At 54.8% G+C, this 15,910-nt stretch overlaps 1 protein-coding gene across 1 annotated transcript in view; it reads left to right on the top strand.

Annotated features, from left to right (window-relative positions):
• CSMD1 (CUB and Sushi multiple domains 1) overlaps window positions 1-15,910 on the top strand; it is a 1,001,626-nt gene that overhangs the window by 645,779 nt on the left and 339,937 nt on the right. The gene's annotated exons all lie outside the window — the stretch shown is intronic.

The following is a 15,910-nucleotide window of genomic DNA, read 5'->3' as shown; positions in this document are numbered from 1 at the left end:
GTAGCCGGCGTCCGAGGCCAGGCAGGGAGACGGTCCAGCCAACAAAGGGAAATGAGCCCCGGCGCGGGAGAGAGAAGACGTGGGGTGGGTCCCAGAAGCAGAGGGAAAGTAATGTTTTGATCGTCTGGACCCGTGATGAGGAAATCAGTACTGTGCCTGCTGAAGGGCACCCCAGCGAGGCGGGTCGCCCACCGTGAGAGGCCGGAGACTGGGCGCGGCACTTCCACGCGGGGACTGGAGCACTCGGGCGAGGCGGGGCGTGTGAGGGGCCGCAGGCGGGTTGTCGGAGGTGCAGCAGCCGGGAAGGAGCCGGGGGCAGAGGGGCCCGTGTTCCTCAGCGGGAGGGCAGGCGGCTGCGCTCCCGAGAACGTGGAGAGACTGGGCCGCGGAGGCCGCTGCAGGGCCTGGGAACCCGCGCAGGTGCAGGGCCGGGTGCAGGTGCAGGGCCGGGCGCAGGTGCAGGGCCGGGCGCAGGTGCAGGGCCGGGCGCAGGTGCAGGGATGGGCGCAGGTGCAGGGCCGGGCGCAGGTGCAGGGCCGGGCGCAGGTGCAGGGACGGGTGCAGGTGCAGGGACGGGCGCAGGTGCAGGGACGGGCGCAGGTGCAGGGATGGGCGCAGGTGCAGGGATGGGCGCAGGTGCAGGGCCGGGCGCAGGTGCAGGGCCGGGCGCAGGTGCAGGGACAGGTGCAGGTGCAGGGACGGGCGCAGGTGCAGGGACGGGCGCAGGTGCAGGGCCGGGCGCAGGTGCAGGGCCGGGCGCAGGTGCAGGGACAGGCGCAGGTGCAGGGCCGGGCGCAGGTGCAGGGCCGGGCGCAGGTGCAGGGACAGGTGCAGGTGCAGGGACAGGCGCAGGTGCAGGGACAGGTGCAGGTGCAGGGACGGGCGCAGGTGCAGGGCCGGGCGCAGGTGCAGGGCCGGGCGTGCGGGCGGAGGCGGCGGGAGGGCAGGGGGAGCCGCTCCCAATCCTGTGTCCCCTGTGAGTCGCCAGGCGAGGCCCGGCTTCAGGGGGGGTGTGTCACGTGTAGAAGCCATAATATCGGCAGCCCATGGCCAAGCGGTGCAGGGACATTTCCTCTGTCGAAAGGGAAACTCCCTCCTTCTGGTTAATGTGAGTTAAGAAAATTATACCATTTGCTCTGAGGCCAACTTTTCTTTTCTCCCAAACACCCAGCTGGTGTACCGGGCGCAGGCCCATTAACCCGGCTCCGCCGCGGGGGACAGAGGCCTCGCTTTCTGACATCCCTGTTCACTGCCAGGCGCGCTGGCTCCCGTCTGCTCTCAGCCCAGTCTCCATCCCGGGCTGGCCTGGTCCCTCGAATGTTCCCCGAGCACCTGCTCCGCCAGGCGCCCCTCAGACTGAATCCCTGGGAGGCTCACCCCGTACAGTCCTGATTCTCTGCTGCTAAAACCTCGTCGCTGCTGCCCCAGCGGGCGCGCTGGCAAGAGCACACCGTGGTGCCAACCGGGGAAGCTGAGGGAGGGCGTCCTCCTGAATTAGGGGCGTCCTCCTGAATTAGGGGCATCCTCCTGAATTAGGGGTGTCTTCCTGAATTAGGGGCATCCTCCTGAATTAGGGGTGTCTTCCTGAATTAGGGGCATCCTCCTGAATTAGGGGCGTCCTCCTGAATTAGGGGCATCCTCCTGAATTAGGGGCGTCCTCCTGAATTAGGGGCATCCTCCTGAATTAGGGGCATCCTCCTGAATTAGGGGCATCATCCTGAGTTAGGGGCATCCTCCTGAATTAGGGGCGTCCTCCTGAATTAGGGGCATCCTCCTGAGTTAGGGGCATCCTCCTGAGTTAGGGGCATCCTCCTGAGTTAGGGGCGTCCTCCTGAGTTAGGGGCGTCCTCCTGAGTTAGGGGCATCCTCCTGAATTAGGGGCATCCTCCTGAATTAGGGGCATCATCCTGAGTTAGGGGCATCCTCCTGAGTTAGGGGCATCCTCCTGAGTTAGGGGCGTCTTCCTGAGTTAGGGGCATCCTCCTGAGTTAGGGGCATCCTCCTGAGTTAGGGGCGTCTTCCTGAGTTAGGGGCGTCTTCCTGAGTTAGGGGCGTCCTCCTGAATTAGGGGCATCATCCTGAATTAGGGGCATCATCCTGAGTTAGGGGCATCCTCCTGAGTTAGGGGCATCATCCTGAATTAGGGGCATCCTCCTGAATTAGGGGCATCCTCCTGAATTAGGGGCATCCTCCTGAGTTAGGGGCATCCTCCTGAATTAGGGGCATCCTCCTGAATTAGGGGCGTCCTCCTGAGTTAGGGGCGTCCTCCTGAATTAGGGGCGTCCTCCTGAGTTAGGGGCGTCCTCCTGAATTAGGGGCGTCCTCCTGAGTTAGGGGCGTCCTCCTGAATTAGGGGCATCCTCCTGAATTAGGGGCGTCCTCCTGAGTTAGGGGCATCCTGCTGAATTAGGGGCGTCCTCCTGAATTAGGGGCGTCCTCTTGAATTAGGGGCGTCCTCCTGAATCACGGGCGTGGTCAAGGTGGGCAGGTTTCATCGGCGTCAAGGGAGGTGGTGTGAAAATGACCACGGGCTAGGTCATCGGGGAGCCCCTGCTAATAAGGAGAGAGGACTCGCAGTGGCGCAGCAGGGTCAGTGGGGTCAGTGGGGTCAGTGGCGCAGTGGGGTCAGTGGGGTCCGAAGACCAACCCCAAGGGCCTGAGGGAAGGGGTAAGTGACAGGACAGCAGATAGGCCGGCGCCTGACCTGTCAGCGAAACTGAAACAAGCCAAGCCCGGGGAGAGCAGGCCCGTGGTTCTCCGAATAGTCGACGGAATTCTAACTAGAACATCTGACAAGTTTACCACACAACTACTTTTCATTTTCCTGTAAACCGCGTGCTTAATAACGTATTCGCGGCGCTGATTATGGGAATCCCACCTCCCTTACGTTCGGGAGGGACGCGAGGGCAGCTCGCGCCTCAGATGCCGGGCCCGCTCCGCTTCCGTCGCTCCTGTTCCTCCGAGCTGAGCGCCGGCTTCCCTGCGCTGCCTCCCAAGGCTTAGCGTTTCAAACGTCACCCCAGCGAGGGGCCTTCACTGGTTTTGGAGTTGAAGTGGAATCAAATGCCACATGAACGCCGAGCTGAATTATTGGAGGCGGAGCTGGGTGAGCGTGCTCTGCAATTCAGGGAGACGGGCCGAAGGCATCTCAGTGGGGCCCCAAGACTGATACAAGGCAGTTCGTCGGGAAATGTCACTGCCGACAGCAGACAAACGAGCAACAGGATACTTCGCTTTCTGAGTGTCTGCTGAGGAAATGTCTCTGACGCCATGATCCTGTCAAACGGGGTAAGACGCCAGTAAATTTCAATGAAAACAAAACACTAAACACTCTATTACCACCAAAAATAAAGCCACCGATAAAATGATGAAATAGTGGCTTCCAGATATCACCAACAAACTCATCTTTGTAGGGCAAGGGAGCCGTATACCCGCGAGCCCCGTAGGCTTTCCGCAGGAAACGCCGTGCTGGGGCTGTCACGGCTCCGCTGACACGGGCGAGTTCCATGAGAATATAACTCCCGATTTCTAAGGTTATTTTTTAAGACTCTCTTGTGTAGAGCGATTGCAAGGGAGCCACAGAGATTCCCACGTAGCCCTTGTCCCCGCACACGCCCGGGCTCCCCCGCTGTCAGGGGCCCCACCAGAGGCCGGCCGTGGTCACAGTCAGTGAGCCCGTGAGGACGGGTCCTCACGTGAAGTGTAGAGTGGACGTCAGGGCCACCCTTGTGTTGTGCGCCCTGTGGGTTTGGGCAAATGGAAGATGACACGTGTCCACCATCACGGTATCACACAGAGTGGTTTCACCGCCCTAAAAGGCCCCTGTGTCTGTCTGTCTGTCCATCCCTCCTCCCCGAACCCTGACAACCACTGACATTTTTACTGTCTCTGTAGTTCTGCCTTTTCCAGGATGTCACAGAGTTGGAATCACGCAGCCTGTGGCCTCCCAGCCTGGCTTCTGTCACTGAGTCACATGCATCACTCGGGGCTCTGACACTTCTGGGCCCACTCGTGACCTTGTTTCTAAAACCCCAAACTCACTTTACTCAGTAGTTATTTCCAAAGGCCGTGATTCCTGAAATGAAGACATTTCGGTGTTTTCTGTTAAAGCCACCTAGGTATCAGAAGACTAAAACAAGTTCAAAAATGGCCAAAAATGTCACAACTGTTACCTCTCTATTTCATGGGCTCAGAGGAACCTTCCAGAGGTTGTTACTATTGTGTCGATCGGTTGATACTGCAATGTGCAGTTATATTATAATAAGCCAAACATTTTTTAAACACACACCTTATGCTTAACACTATTGTCAGCAGCAGCAGCAGCACCACACGTGGGGAGCTACGCCCAGCGGGTGCGCGTGACCTGTTTTCTTTTGTTCCCTGTTGTTTAAGTTACACAGACGTGCATTTCTCCCCAGAAAAAGGCCGTGTGGGGGTGGCGTTGACTGCAGGGCACCTCGGAGCTCTGACCGTAGCTACGGATCTGGGACACGGCAGAGACGCCAGAGGATTTAAATTCTATGTTTTAAATGAACAGTAAGCAGTCCTCTGATACTTTTATGTGATACATTAACAACGGCCTTCAACAGTATTTTGTCAGCGCTTACATTGTTGCAAACCATGACAATGTAACATTTTTGACAAACACTAACTGGATAGTCACAGTGCTTTACTCGGCGATAGTGAGTTTTTGCCACTTTATTCTGTAGAGAATTAAGTCAGAGAACTTTTCAGCACCCTCGTGGCTGGGTAGGTGAATGAATGAATGAATGAACGAACGGTTGGCTGTCAGCCGTGAGATGAAGCAAACGGCCGATCCTGAGGCTCTGCCTGGGTGAGGAGCTGGCAACGAAGCTCTGCCAGGGCTCCTGCCTCTGGTCCCAGCCGTTCCCTCTTATTCGAGCCCTCGAACCAGGAGCCCCTGTGTGGCCCCCGAGCCTCCGCTGGCGTCGCTGAGATGCAGAGGGAGGCGGGCTCGGCTCAGGACGTCTTAAGCAGCAGTCCTTGAACGCCTCCCGTATATTCAGCAAATTGCTAAGATAAAATCTATCAGGAAGGAAAGCCGCCGCGTCAGTTGTGTTTTAGTGAACGGTGACCCGCTGGTCTTAAAACAAGGCCCAACCCGCCGACCGCATCGTTACGGGAAACCGCGGGAACCCTTCCTCCGCAGGGTTCAGCCCGGCCCTCAGGAGCACGGTTAAGGAAGAGGCAGAGCTCAGCGCCGGGAGGGACCCGGGGACCCGTCTGATGAACACCTTCGCCCGTGGGCAGCTGTCTGGCTCCGGGGTGAGGTTGAGACGTTAGCCAGGGACCCTCCCCGTCTCTTCCTGAGCTGAAAATCCTAGTTCTCTGTTCATGGAGCGAGAGCGTCATAATTCCACGCGAGACCCCTTCCCTCCCCTTCTCACCGCCACGTACGAGCTTTGATTTGCGTGAAATACAACGGCGCCATCACATTCTAGGGCACAGCGTGACGTAGGTCAGGGGTGTCACCTTCTAGAACATTCCAAGTCCCAAAAGGTCCCAGGTCGATGCTCATGTAATAAGAGTTCCCAACTTCTCCATACAGGGCCCATGTTGCCTTATGAATATAACATGATTTCTAATTGTCGCAAAGCTTATAAAAATTTGTCAGCAACACTAAATTGGAATTGCCAGCCTGCCTTCCCTCCTTGGATAAACATAATTATGCAGATTTGATTGTTGTAACAATCATACCTTTAATTAAAGGACCTGGAAAATCTGTAGGTTCTCGTAAATTCATGGATATTAATATCCTCTTAATCGTCATAAACCTCTTCTGGTAATCCGACATTCTCCTTGATTAGTCATGATTTTGTTTTAGCGTGAACACTTATAAATCATTTAGAAAAATAATTGAAACTCATGGATTGCTTACATGTGAGAATGCTAGTTTTCTGCTTATTAAATTGATTATGATAGTAAAATAGCATCAAGCTCGGGGCTGCTCCCGCTCCGCTTCCAGATTCAAATGTCTACAAAACCTAGTTACCCTATGAATTTGTGTATGGCTCTCTTTACAACCCATAGCCTTTTCCAAACGTTTTTTAATTTTTTTTCCCTTCAACAGAGAAATGAAAAGACATTATATGACCCCCAAGTTCTCTGTGGCTCTCCACTTTTATTGTTTAAGTCTCAGTATCTCCCACCAAACACCTATTAGGTGGATAGAAAAGTAGCTTTGTTGACAGACACTCAGACCTTAAAACATAAAAACACCTCTGTGTCCCCCTGAGTCCTCTATAACCTTCCCATTCCTGAGTGGAATTCGGACTTGAGATTCTAATTTTTCTTAAACGAGTCCATTAACGTTAGACAATGAACTTAGTTGAGAAAATGTAGCAGGAAAGATAGTGCTGAGAGATGGTTTTAAGAATTAGAGAAAGAAAGGCAGTAAATCCCGAGCTTTGTAATGAGAGCATTTATGCATCTGTTCTCCTGTGACCGCTGTGCAGTGTCCCCACCGTCCCTGCAGGGCCTTGCTCTGACCTCCCTGTGCTGGGTCCGGGTGGGCTCCGCGGTGCAGCCCCCAGGGCAGGGCAGCCAGAGGCCCGGCTCCTCCCGAGCTCACCCCACGCTCGCCCCCCGGGGCCGACGTCCGAGGGCCAGTCCCTGGCTGTGGGAGGCCCTGGAGGAAGCTGACAGGTACCTGGACGTCCTCTCTGAGGGAGAGCCATGGGCAGAGCGGCCGCACAGCCGGGCACCCTGCTCAGGGCTCCGTGGTCCCCGTGAAGTGCCTCCTGGTCCGCGTGGCCACACTGCACGTTGGCATTAATTCTGTGGAAGCACCTTATTGAGTAACCTGCGGGACGCGGGAAGCAATATCATGCTTTCTTAATCCTGGGCCTGCTGAATGCGTAAGGAATGGGAAAATAAATGCGCGTGTGAGCATATTCTTGGTATTGCCCATTCCAATTTACGGAAATAAGCAGTAGTAATAGATTTTAGAATGTTGCCCCAATTGCTCACCTGGCACTTTGATTAAATAGCCGAATGTTTTGCGTTGCAGCTTAGAGAGTAACCTCCCCGAGAGCTGAAGCAGCATTTCTGTCCCCAGCCCCGTCCGCGGCGCCCTGCATTTAATAGGTTTATAACCGTGTGCCACTTCGCTTTGATTTGATTTAAACTTCCCTTACGAAATCCTTTATTCCAAGCAGCCGAGCAAAATGTCAAGGATGTTTTAGGGGCAAGTGGACAGATCTCTTTAAAGCTTCCCCTTTGCACGTAGGGAGCTACGATCTAAGTTCTGCAGCGTTACCCAGACCCTTCCACCCTCTGCAAATGGCCAAGTGTCTAATAAACAGAGTAAATTATTGGGGAAATTGTTTCGAGATAAAACACTGGGGCCAGATGATTGAACTGGTTTCTCTTAGATTGATCTGTCTGCAAGAATGTCACCCAGGAGGTTCAGTGGGCTCCATGTGACAAGCAGCCGTGCCCTCCCCACCGCGTGTGTCCTTTCTGCTGTCAGCTGGGCTGGTTGGTAACAGGAAGGGGGCCTCAGTGTCACCCCAGAAACCTCAGAAACGTCCCCCTTGGCGTCGGCTCTAGTGAGCCTCAGACGCGCTTTTCTGTTTGTGCACCCGGTCGCAGTGCTGTGGGGATGGTCCTTTCCCACGTAATCCCGTATTAAACCCTGATGTAGTGGCCGTGGCCGGTGTGGCCCCGTGGTTAGAGCTTCAGCCAGCACATCAGAGGGTCATGGGTTTCGTTCCCAGTCAAGGGCACGTACCTGGGTTGCAGTTTCGATCCCTGGTTAGCGATCGATGCCTCTCTCCCCTTCTCTCTTCCCCTCCCTCCCTCTCTCCCTCCCACCCATGCTCTCTAAAAATCAATGGAAAAAATATCCTCTGGTGAAGACTAACAACCACCACAGAAACATACAAAAAGCCCTGACTTCATGGGAAGGTTTCCGGGGCTGCCCTGGAGACGTAGTTCTGAGCCGCGGAGGCCGTGAGCCCCTTTGCGCAGGGAGTGGCCTGCTTGCGCCGAGCGCCGAGGTGAGATCCGCGTGGGCCCCGCGGCCCCCGACTGTCTGCAGAGCTTCCAGAACCGTCTCCTGAGGGGCCACTGTGCTTTCAGGGACTCACCTGTGGACCATGAACTAACCGCCTACCCGCATCCGGGGCGTTTCTAGAGGGAAAGGAGACACTTCTGATGGGATTAATCCTGGATGTTTGCGCAGGGAGAGAACAGAAGCTGCTGACTCCCAACTTTGGATATTTGACTTATGCATATAATTATTATCCAGACGGTGCCAATTTATTCCAGGACGAGCCTCATTATTTAATGCTAAGTGGCCAAGCAAAAGGATTTCAAGTGATACAAAGAATGCTTTTCACTGGGGGAGGTGTGAACACCAGAGGCGCGTTTGCATTGGGAAAAGGGAGCTTGGAGTTCACACTTTTGGGTAAAAAATAAATTAAGATTTCCCAGTTTTCTGATATTTAGAGTTTGGGAAAATATAAGCCTTCAAAATATTCAAGAACATCATGAGCAACGATTTTCTGTTCTCTGTTAAATATGAGATATCCCCAAAAATGTAGGCCCACACTTTGAATAATTATAAAGGCGGCGTTTATTAAAACGCATTCCGTGTTCACAATTGAGCCGTCCGCTGTGAAGGTGTGTGTATATTTTGTGGGACACCCTGCCTGTCTCCATGTGACCCCTCAACATTCTGGACCTTGGCCTTGCTTCTGGAATAAACACGAAGGGAGCTCAGGATAACCTTTGAAATAATTTCGATATAATTCTATGTTCTGCATATACCATATGAATTCATCTTATTATCATTTCTGCGTATTTCCACTTGTATCATAACATCGTGCAACCTAAAATATTTACCTTATAGATGATGGTCTGTATTTTAAGAAATGCCAACGTGTTCAGCTGCGTAACTGCTTTTGGATATCTGAGCCTAATTCACTGCTCATTTAGTAAAGTAAGTTTACATCAAGTATGGAATGAAACCAGTGAATAATATAAAATAATATAATATAAAAAGATTATTTTAAGACATATAAAGTCCTAAAAAATTTGACAACCTAAACAATGCCTCTCCGTGTCCTAGTTGCTATGCACCCAATGCGGGTTTCTGAAGCCACTCTCTGGGGGGCCCTTGCAGTTCATAGCTATGCTGCTACTTTTAAATAATGAACACATTTAAAAATCAATAGAAAACCTGGGCCCAGGTCTTTAAAGCTCAAGCAGAGAGACAGCACCCCTGCTTTTCCTCACATTAGCAAGTATTGTCATTTCTGCTCAAATATGTTACCCCCCCCAAAAAAATGTAGTGAGAATATTTTATTCTCTGAAAACCAGATGTAAAGAGTCTTTTAGAGGAGAATAGGAATGATTATTTGTAATGAAAATGGCAATCGTGCAAAGATTCTGGCGTCTGTGCTTATAAGGGCCCAAAACGGTGCCAGGAGCCAGAGGGCGAGGAGCCGGAGTGTGTTCGGAGAGCGAGGACCTTAGCGGGTGACCCCTCCGGCCTGGGGCCTCCTGCCCGCTCCCCCGGCAGACGCCCCAGCAGCCCCCGAGAAATCAGCAGCGTGTGCGCAGCCAGGAGGAATGTGTTTAGGGCCGGAAACCAGGCAGCGAGAAGCTTCATCCCGAACGACGACACTCCACTCGACGGTCACCGGCCCTGAGGAAAGGAGGGCGCCTGGGAGACCGGCAGCCCGGGCCTGGAGCCGCGGGAGGAAGGGGTGGGAGGAGGGTGAGGCCGCAGGGGCCAGGACGCGGGGCCCTGCTCAGCCTTCACCGTCACCTCCGGACGGGCGCTGGGGGAGGCGGCACACCCGGGGCGTCTGTGCAGAAGGTGCCGGTGGCACCCCCAGGGCGTGCCGAGGAGCGGGGTGCGAGCTGCGTGAGCAGGGAGGACGGGATGGGCGCGTCCGTGTGGGGAGACCCGACGTTCGGAGGATGAGCTGATTCCGAGGTGGCTGCTGGGCCCGGACCGCAGCCCCCAGGAAGACGGGGGCTTATGGGCTGCAGTTCAGGGCGGAGGCCCAGGCTGGCCCGCAGGTTGGCATCATCGCTGTAAAGGTGCCGTTTAACGCGAGGGACTGGTGAGCCCCGTGCGGTGAGTGGGGCGGAGAGAGGTCCCGGGAGCCTGGCCGGTGGCCACCCTGCTGGCCGCGGCGGAACCAGCCCCAGGACGGCGCGACTGCTCAGGGCCTTCTGTAGACTTTCCGTGGAGCGAGGAGAGAAAACCAGCGTACGGATCTTATTAATTCAACTCTGTATGGACATATATTGTTTAGGAAACAGAACCGATTTCAACAAAGCTGTGTCGGCCCCTCCCAACCTCCTATGACTCCGCCTGAACCTCACTGTGACCTCAGCAAGGAGTCGGCACCACGGAGCCTGTTAAGATGCCCTCGTGCCCCGGTCAGTGTGGCTCGGTTGGTCGGGTGTCATCGTGCACTGAGAGGCGCTGGTCGAGTCCCGGTTGGGCACGTGCCCGGGTTGCGGGATTGATCCCCCGTAGGGGGCCTGCAGGAGGCGGCCGATCAATGTTTCTCTCTCTCCCTCTCCCTTCCTCACTCTCTAAAATCAATAAAAATATATATTTTTTAAAAAGATGCCGACTTGTCAAAGTCCTTGCTTTTCTTGTAAGGACCCTATTGGGGACCTTCAGACCTCACCAGTGCCCTCCCCATGATGGCCGTCGATACGATGCTTGTTCTTCTGCCCCCAAAATGTGGTTGGTCCCAGTTGGCGTGGATTCGAGGCGGGCGCCCGACCCTTTCTCTCTGCTCTGTCTGCCACGAGGCTCGGAGGACGCACTCAGGGCAGAGTCTCCCGTGGATGCCGGTTTCCTTTATGTACTTTTCCTTTGCTTAAAGTCTTCCAATGTTTCATGTAAATTTTGTCTTTAATGTCTCTTGCAATGTTTTACATAAACCTTCCAAAATCCCCTTTTGGACTTAGTTTTGTGTGAATAAGTGAATCCCGGTTTACAAATTGACCCTGTGCCTCCCACCTTGTTCCGACTAGAATCGTACGTACAAACCTCTCAGCAGAAGTTCGGCCTCATCCGCAGAAACCGAGAAGTTACTCTTAAACCTTAGCTGGGGTCAGACGGGTTTTCTCCACTGGTCTCCGGGGCCCTGTTCCGTGGTTGAAAACGGATGGCGAGGATTCGGGACAGATTCCACCTGACGAGCAGGCGAGGGCCCCCGACAGCTCATGAGGGGCAGGAAGGGTCCGCAAGGCCTCGTGTACCCAGCGTCATCTGTTTATTTATTCAGACTTTGCCATGTCCTATGAGCAGTGGGACGAGACGCTAACCGGGCACCGTGGGGCTACAGCGATGGGCAGCCGGCAGCCGGCACCTTCGCTCCCAAGGTCACGTTTTGCATCCTGGGGAGAGAACAGACGCCCAAACAGCTGGCCATGTCACAGCACCCGAGGCAGGACGCACGCCGCTAAAACCCGGGGGCTGTGGGCGTGAAGCTGTAGAGATCGATTCAGATTGAGCGAATCTGCAAGAATTCACGCAGAAGGTGACACCTCAGCCTCATGTTGACAGAGAAGAAACAGAAAAAAATAAGGCTGGAGGGTCAGGTGAGGCCAGGTGATGAGAGGTCTTAGGTGACATTCGAAGGAGGGTAAATTGATTCTCGGCCTCTCAGAGGAGACGGACAGGGAATATTTTTAGACAAGAAGAGGCAGCAGGAGTCAGTCTGTACTTTGGGAAAACAGCCAGAGCACGAGCGTTAAAGACAGTTTGGTGGAGAGGCACCTGCAGGGTAAAAATATTCAGAGCCCGTCGATTCGGGGTTAATCCGGGCCAGGCTCCTGTTCGCTCTGCCACCATGTACCTCACGTCACAGGTCCACAGCTCTCATGGGTCAAATTCAAATAATCATCGGCATGTGGGGCACATTTAATGATTAAGTTCTGGCAAAGCATAGAACAGGGGCTGGTACTCGGATAATATTTATTCTGGGTTAGCTATTATTTCTCATTTTCAGCATTTTTGTCACCATTGTTTCAAGAGTGAAAGATCAATAAAGATGCAACTGCTCTCACACAGCCAATAAATAATAAGACCAAAGTCCAGTAAAAGTGCCCAAAGCCTTGACAGCAGGCTTAGTTCGTCTTTGCTAAGAATGTGTGAGCCCGTCCCAGCCCTGCCCGGGTTTGCAGGAGGAGCCGGAGCTGGGACTGGCCGCACTGGGAGGCAGCTGTAAGGTGCCCTGGCCCTGCCTGTGCCCAGCGCCCTGCCCCGTGACGCGGGGCCGAGAGCGGCCCGTGGGCCAGGGGCTCGCGGACACTTGTTGAGAGCGGGTGTGTTTCAGACGCTCCCCCGGGAGGAAGCTCGCAGAGAAGGCCCCCCAACAGACCGGCCGGCCCCCCGCTGCAGATGGAGCGGCCCGGGCGGCCGAGGCTTCAGGCCCATCCCAGGGCTCAGCGCGGATTCGGGTAAATGCCGTCCCGGCCGAGTGCCGGCAGGGATGCCCCGCTGGTGGCATTGCCTTCGGCTACCTTCACCCTCTTGTACCTGCGTCAGATCCGAGCTGCGGCGGCTTTAAAAGTGTGTGAAGGACTGGAGAGGACAAGCGGGAACGTGGGGAGCTCACCCCCTTTCTGCAGGACACGGGGCCCGGGGCGTTCCCCGAAATGGAAAACGCAGGCGATGCTGCGTGTCAGCCGTTTTCTCTGAGCCTCAGAAGTCAAGGCTCAGTTCAGCTTTGTTTCCCTGGCTGGTTAGGGGCCCTCCCCCCCCCAGGCGGAGTCCTCGGGGTGGGCATGGGGGTCAGGGTGCCTGTCTGTGCCCTGTCCCTGCCCCCCCAGCTCTCGGGGGCTTTCGGGCTGTGCTGTCGGATCACCCGTGAGCCCAGGTGTAAATCTCAGGCCTGCGGCTCCTGGGGAGTGTGAGTCGCAGGCCCCACTCCCCTGGGTGCTCAGCCAGGAGGAGACACGCCTGCCGGTCCCCCAGCCTGAGCGCTTCCGATGAGGACGCTCCTTTCAGCTGCTGGGCAGGGCCTGGAGCAAGGCCGCCTGGATGGAAATGTGCTCTCAGCCCCGATCCCCCCGGGCGGCCTCGCACCTGGGGGACGGGGGATTCTTAGCAGGGCCCCTGGTGGCACACGCGGGGCTCCTACCTGCACACACAGGTCCCCAGCCACACAGGCAGGGGATGGCCCGGACCAGCCTCGGAGACTCCCCTGAACAAGGGACGGGACCCCAAGGGATTTCCAGCCCTGAGGGGGCGGGTCCTGGAGCCCTCAGGCGTTTCCTGTATTTCAGACGTGCCCAGTGATGACTAGACGTGTTGGATTTTTTCAGAGTGGATGGAATCTTCCTGGATCCTAAGGGTGCTCTATGTGTTAGTGGCCTGGGGTCCGACAGACACACCCATGGGTCGCACACGCGCCACCCAAACTGACGACCACGGGGACATTCCTGTTCCCCTCCCAGCAACAGAAGATTCACCAGGCAGTGGGAAAATGGCTGATGCAGTTCTAGAAAATATATTTGAGACTAAAAAATAAGTCATAATTTGCCTTTTCGTCTACGAGCCGCTCAACATGTAATGGTGGAAGGACGGGCCTGGTGGGGGTGGGAAAGGGCAGGTGTCGTGGTTCCAGGGGCAGGAAGTTACAGTTTTACGGACTATAGACCACAGGGCGTTGGGCGATCAGCCGTAATGGCAGGAAAACAAACAAACACCCCGACACTCCGAAGCGTTTTCCTGCCAGGCCCCTGGATGGCTGGCAGGAGCCTCTTATGCTTCCAAGCGTTTCCTGTGAATGGAAGGGACGGGGCGGGACGTGTGGGCGCTTTTCACAGGGAAGCACCGCAGAGGGGCCGTCTCCTGGGAGGGCCGGGCGGTAACTGGGGCCTGAGGACGGGCCAGCGGCTGTGGGCGGAGGAATGGCCACGTGTGCTCAGGGGTCACAGAGCAGGAGCACGGCTGGAGCTGAAGGTCCTGGCGCAGCTGCCGGGGGCCCCGGGACAGGCCGCCCCCCAAAGCGCAGGGTCCTTACCGGGCAGCTCTGGTGGGTGGGCAGTGCCTTGCAGAAGAGACGCCTCCGGCCCCGAACCCTTACCCCCAGGACTGGTCCTCAGGGAAGCCTCCAGAATATTATTACTCACCGGTCATTACGGTCACTGCTACTTACTCATTAATTGTGGGAAAAGATCCCTCCAGGATGTCACTCTGAGCTGCATCTCTCTGAATATTGTTTTGTGCCAGTGAATGTTTTTAAATATTAACATTTAATGGATATTTTTATCCAACTTGGCACAACTTTTTTTTACCAAATTTTCAACTTTTCTCAGAAATATGAAGACTGAAGACCACGACTTGACTGTAGTTTCTGTCTTCCTGACACACAGGGCGGACAGTTGGAACCCTGCCTCCACCTGGTCCAGTCTCCCCAGCATCGCTGTGGATATTAAAATCCACTTAAAAAAGGCAAGAAGAAAAATATGAGTATTTATTGTTTCTTAAGCAGTTTAACTCTGCAATTCTTAATAAGGGAAAGGTATATAATTAATTACTTCCCTCAAGCCTGCTCAGCCCCCTGTTGACCCCAGGAAACCGCCCCTGCAGGTGGCCAAGCCCCTCTGTCCTCCAGGTGTGAGGGACACAGGTACGGCCCCACCCGGCCGCTGCTCCCTTCACCCTTCGTCCACGCGTGACGGGCTCTGGAGAAGCAGTAAGGACTGAGCAGAACCTTTTTAGATAAAGAAAATTTGAATATGTATATATATGTATGTGTGTGTGTGTGTGTGTGTGTATATATATAAATATTCCCAAAAGAATGTACACACACTTTTTTTTCTGATAGCTCAATTGATGTTTCTTTCTTTTCAGATTTAACCCACTGGGATTAATAATTATTCAATGTGTGTATACATTTTTGGGACCCCTTGTATGTATAAAATATGGAATATTGCCCAAGTATAAAAGCCATAAATAGGAAATCCTGCCTTTTGCAACTATATGAAATTCCCCTGTGGGATCCCAGCCCCCTGTCTGTTTTGGGAGTTAAATGGTTTAAATAAGATATTCAGCCCCTGGCAAGAGCTTAGCTCCCAGGCAGAGCAGCCTCTGCAGCTCCCCAGAGGAGGCCGTGTGACGTCTGCATCAGGACATCCTCCAAGGTCATCCAGAGGCTCACCTGTTGCCGACCTGACCCGAGCTCTGCACCTTCCGAAGCAGCCGGAACTCACAAGCCAGAGGGGTCAGCTCCGTGGGCAGCGTGGCCGTGAACTGGGGTGTGACTAACCCTCTCCCCGCCCCGCGGGCCCGCAGACCTGCGCCCAGGCGCATTTTCAGAATCTAAAGGCCATAGACCCCGTATTCAACATTCATTAAACACACACACCGGCCGTGTCCTGAATGCTAAACCCAAACGCCACGCCCGTGCCTGTAAGGCTTCACTCCTCAGCTATAAAGGGGGGAAAATACCTATTCCAAGAAAAAAAATCCTGGGTGGCTGAGCGAGCGGTCACTGTCCATCTCCTCCCAGGCCTTGAAGCGGAGGGGCCTAGAGGGCAGTAGCTATACGCTGAGCAAAGGAAGGCAGACCAGGAAGGCAAGCACCCCGGGGTCTCCTTGTGTGTGGAAACAGAGCAGAACGGGGGAGCCAGGGGCCGGGGGGGCACCTGGGGAGATGCTGGTCAGAATGCGACACCTCCAGGTGCAAGAGGAGGCAGTTCTGGTGACTGCGGCTGACGCCACGTTACGTACCTGAAATCTGCAGAGAGTGGATCTAAATGTTCTCACCACGCAGGGCTGTGAGGCCGGGCGCGTTCGTCAGCTGGACCGCGGCATCTCACCGCGTGCACAATAGGAAAGTATCACATCGCTCGCCGGAATAGGTCCATTTTAGTATTATTTTGCCTCAATACTTAGGGGGAA

This window comes from Miniopterus schreibersii (genome assembly GCF_964146895.1).
Source record: "Miniopterus schreibersii genome assembly, chromosome: 2".
Taxonomy (NCBI): Eukaryota; Metazoa; Chordata; class Mammalia; order Chiroptera; family Miniopteridae; genus Miniopterus; species Miniopterus schreibersii.
The sequence above is the reverse complement of the archived record's forward strand: the minus strand, read 5'-3'. Positions and strand labels throughout refer to the sequence as shown.